Source organism: Pseudochaenichthys georgianus, chromosome 5 (assembly GCF_902827115.2).
Source record: "Pseudochaenichthys georgianus chromosome 5, fPseGeo1.2, whole genome shotgun sequence".
NCBI lineage: Eukaryota > Metazoa > Chordata > Actinopteri > Perciformes > Channichthyidae > Pseudochaenichthys > Pseudochaenichthys georgianus.
In genome coordinates, this window is record NC_047507.1 from 31,542,672 (window position 1) to 31,547,815 (window position 5,144).

Genomic DNA, 5,144 nt, shown 5'->3' on the forward strand with positions numbered 1-5,144 from the left:
GTGAGTGGAAGAAAGCGAGGGAAAATTGTCACATTTAGTATCCATTCCCCCTTCCTCATTGCTTTTTTATCATCACATTTATTGATCTGATTTTCTTTCTCCGTCTCTTTCCTTTTTCTCACCTGTTTTTTTTCTCCCGCTGAGAGATGACACACTTAGGAGGCCGTGGTAAATCAGGGCTCATCCTCGAGGCAGAGGGATGTAGCTGCTTGGTTTATATGGTTTCTCTTCACACTGTCTTGAATTTTGCACCGCTGGCCTCGCTCGGAAATAGGCATCTGGCTAAGAATGAGGGATCAAGACCTTTTGATGAATTGATGAAGAGTAGCCTAATAAGGGATCGTGTGAACCACCAGGGTTGGGGTTAATTAACTTTCCACAGATTCTGAAATGAAACCGGCCATTTATAATAATGCCCTGTCATTTTTCACGAAATGACATTTTAAACCAAAGATTTATGAAGAGTTGAATGATTAAAAGTGAAGTTTTTGCCGCCATTGCATATTGTATGCATTTGTATAAATTGATGGTGTAATTTATTAGATGTGAAGTTTTAAAACTGTTATAGCATCCCAAATCTCCACCTTTTTTTCTTCTGCATGGCTGTCTATATTCACGCTTGTAAAAACAGCACACCCCAGTACTATTTCTCATTGGTGTTTACATCTGTCTATCAAACCAGTGCACACAGTGGTTTGCGAGGCTTCAGTCATGGTGCTGTTCCCCCTGACGCACAGAAACCACCGACAGCTGACAGGGGCTGACTGAACAGTGACAGCTCAAATCTCACACTGCCAATTCACAACCTCACTATCAGCGGACTCACACAGGCATGGGTCAAAACAGCTGGACCCTCCCTCTGCAGCAAAGTGACATGGGGAATATAAAGGAAGCCTGATCAGTAAAAAGAAAAAAAAGATATTTTATTATTTAGGCTTGTATTTTGCACTGCCAACTCCCATTTTAAATAGCTCTCAAGTTAAAAACAACAATTAAATCTAGCGACTATAGTGTAACAATTCCAGAAATATTCCTTTGCCTTAGCTGTAATAATAAATGCAGTGTTTTATTCATCACATCTTTTGATGACTTTAAAAGCCAAGAAGGTTACAGCTGTCAGTGTCTTAAAATCTGCAGATGTTGACTTTCTGTGCTTTAGTCTTTGGGACAAACACAGAATGATCAGACTTGATGTTAAGTGAAGGGAACACCGTTTTTGTTGTTGTACTTTGGCCACTCAGCTGCAGCTGTTTTTGAATGAGTGCTCAAAGCATTTTGTTTAGTCCTATATTTACTCTAGATGTGTGCTCAAACATGGATTAGACAAACACCAGAGGCAGAGCTTCACTGAAGATAGTTTATTTCTGCGGGACAGTGGAATAGTGTGCTTCTGCTGATCACTTCTTTCTGGAAAGAGAATCACTTTACATTCAGCTCTGATGGATCTCACTCATATTCGGTGGCACAGTGTTAACAGGAGACGAATGGCTTTCTTCAAGCGGAATGAGATCATGTCACTGTTAAGCTTAAAATATTGTAGAGACATCGAAAAGCAATAATGTCCAAGTTGATCTGAAGGTCATTCACAGCAAACACCCGATGGTGTTTCACCTTCAGGGTGTCAGAGACAAGATGAAGCAGATGGTGAGCGTGTCTGTGCTTATTCTCATGAAATATCTCTGCAAGTGGAAAACACATCCACCTACTTAATGCCCAATTAGTTTTATGAACCACCATGCTTTTTTATCCAGCCTAGAAAAACCAAACCCATTTGACAAGGAGGTAGTAGCTTTACAGAAAGAAAACAAAATCTGTAAAAGGAGTTATAAAGTTTTATTTGTTTTGTGTCAAATTCATTCATTTTATCGACTTCATTAACAGATGCACTGCGCTCGGAATACCAACTCATGTTTTTTGCAGAAAGTGTTCAGAAATAATGCCAAGTATCAAAAAGCTAAACAAAAACAACTTTAAAAATAAAAATGATAGAAATAAAAAAATGTAAAAAGCAGTATACTTAAAGGTGAGGTAGGTAAGTTTGAGAAACCGGCTCGAGATCGCTAGAATTTGAAAATACACAACCGGAGAAAATCTGCCACTTCCTTACAGAGCCCCTCCTCCAACACACACGAACCAATGAGGGCACGAGATAAGTTTGTGCCCCGATGGAAGGCTGACAGGCAGGTAGGCCATCTTGTACTTTTTACAGTATTACGGCTTCTACAGATGACATTTTTTTATGGATTTTTTGTCAAAGCACTTAAGATATTCATTGCTATCGGGATGTTAAGAGCATTCCATGGAATATAACAAAAAGTGTATCTCGAGCCGGTTTCTGAAACTTACCTACCCCACCTTTAAAGTTAAATTAAAGCTCATTATATAGCAACAAAATACAGAGGGATCCAAGATGTAGTTGCTACTAAACTTCATACAATACATATTTCATCAATATGTTATAAATATACATTCATACACACACAAACCCACACATACAGTATATACCCATGTTCATTCATATACACATATAAATAATCAAGCACATGCAGTACGTACATGCATAGTAAGCAGGTAAGCAAACATTTAAAAAGGTACACTTTTTACACATTCACCTCCAAAAATGATGTTACAGCTAAATATGCATCTTCTAAATCAAGGACTAACTTGATGTCTTAGCCTGTAAATGTTGCATTTTGGAATATTCTCTGAATAAAAATGAACCATGATGACCTTAGGTACCCCGCATCCTCTCCATGTATCTAGAGGCTCATGTAACTTTGAAAAGCTGACTGATTAAAGACTTCATGTCAGCAGTGTTTTGCATGCAGACTGTGTAATCTAAGTGGACAGAATGTTTTTATTGTTGGACCGAGCAGGAAGTAACACTACCCAGTGAGTGTGGACCATTGTGGGCTTACACTCAGAGAGCTTCGACAACAATAATAACTCTGACTCACTCTCACTCAGCTCCAGCTGGTAACATTGGCAGAAAAAGGAATCCTTCCCACAGCCTCGAGAAGGCCAGTTAGTCATGCAGTGGTGATACCAATATTGCTGTTGTAAACAGACAGTTATGTGGGTGACATGGTGGCACTTCATCTGAGGACATTAAATATTAGGTGTTAATTTGTCAAATGGATCTCAGGTGTTCTGCCCTTTCCTGTAATCTTCTGAGGTTAGGTCATGAGAAGGTTGCGAGATCACGTTGCAGAAAGCAGAAAACACTGTGTTAAGTTACAGTAACACTGTCTGGTGCTACTGTGATGATGTGCCCACAGCCACCGTCCTGAGCCATCCTTTCCACTGTGCCCTTGGCTTCCTGTGTCAGCGTGGGGCAAGCGGCCCAGAATCCCAAATGTCAGCGGAAGGCTTATGAAATGACAGCTGCCTCTGCATCTTGAATGTCCACCGCCAAATTCCGAGAAGTGTTGAAAAGGACAAAGTGACATTTGCAGCGGGGTTCTTTTAAGCATCCTCTTGTTTCCTCTCTATGAGTTTCCACCATGCCAGCCCTTGTATCCGGCCCTGCTGTGGCCATGGATCTACATAGCATGCTAGTCTTCGTAACAGGCCAAACCTCATGCTGTCTTTGACATTCATCATTTATTGATGGGCTGTTCTTTAATTGCATCAGGAGAGCACTCTCACACTGGCTGATCCATGGGGGGAGGCCCTCCTACTGAGGACCCACATTTACTCAGCGCGCTGGGAGCACCACTATTGACTTATAATGGTTGTGACACACAACAAATAACCTTCAGGGTTGTTTTCTTCTTCTCTTTTCATTTTGTTAGGATTTCATTCTCTGCTAACACTTCTTCCATTCTTGCTGTAGCTGACATTATGGATCAGAAATGAAATGATTAACCACTGAATGGAAGTGGACTCATCAAGGGCCTCTTAACCTCAATATACAGACCACTGTAACAACTATACTACTGAGATGTGTAATGGGCAGGGAAATCAGGGTAATATTGAGGACTGATTCAGTGATAAATTCAATATTAAAAAAACATAGTTTATCAATACACATGATGTACACAAATTTAACACCGATTTTCAATTAGCAAAAGACCTGTGAAGACTAACCCTTAGATCAACCCAGTGGTTCTCTAACTTTTTCTGTCAGGCCCCCCTTTTGGAGAAAAAAAAAGTTGGGCCCCCCCGATGATTTAAGTCACGTAATGGGCCAAGTTAACATTTATTAAAATACATCAATATGAACGTGAGCATTCCTTTCAAAAATATTAAAAAATCACTTTGCTAGAACAGTGATAATAAAACAATGCTCCATAAGTCTGTGTGCTCAAAAAAATAAATACATAACACAACTGTGCAATTCCTTTGCGAGAACAATAAGTTATAATACTTTGTCACTTTGCAAAACCACGAAAAGAAAGAAAATGCAACATTTCTCCTTAAGTCAATGTCTTTTTTTCCTAGTAACTGTGAACAATTTCAAATGTGACACCCAGAAAGCTAACAAAGCTTGAGAATAAGGGCCCAGACACTACACAGCTTTAAAAATAATATATTCGTAACAACTCTTGGAAAAATCACGTTATTTACAGAATGTTGTACAACCACCACACCTAGCATTATCCAAGTTCCGTAAAAGTGAACTTATTCAACCAAAACTACTCTTTATAGTTGTATAAGCCATTTTAACATTACATATGTGGACGTACCAAGGCTGAGTCCTCCCCGCAGCTCCCTGGGTCTGACCTTTGGCCATTTGCTGAATGTCGTCCTCTCTATCACCCTCTTCCAGTCAATAAGTTGTATCTATTAAAAAAGGGCAAAAGGCAGACAGAATCCACTTCATATTGACATCATTAGGATTCAATTGTGCCAGGTTCAAATTTTAGGTTCATATTTGTATTTTGTGCTTCTACTGTGACATGTCTCCATTCTTTAAAGGGGAAAGGAAACACCAATTACAGTTATAATATTTCGGTAGTTTATTCATTTTACAATGGATATTGATCGTAATATTTATTGTATATGATATTACTCGCCAAAAGAAAATTAATTATCCGCCGGCCCGGGTGGGGAATTCCGGGACCAGGCCGCCGCCATTAGGGGAGTCCCAAACGGTGACGTCACTGAACGATGAATTTGACTATTCGTCGGGAGATGACATT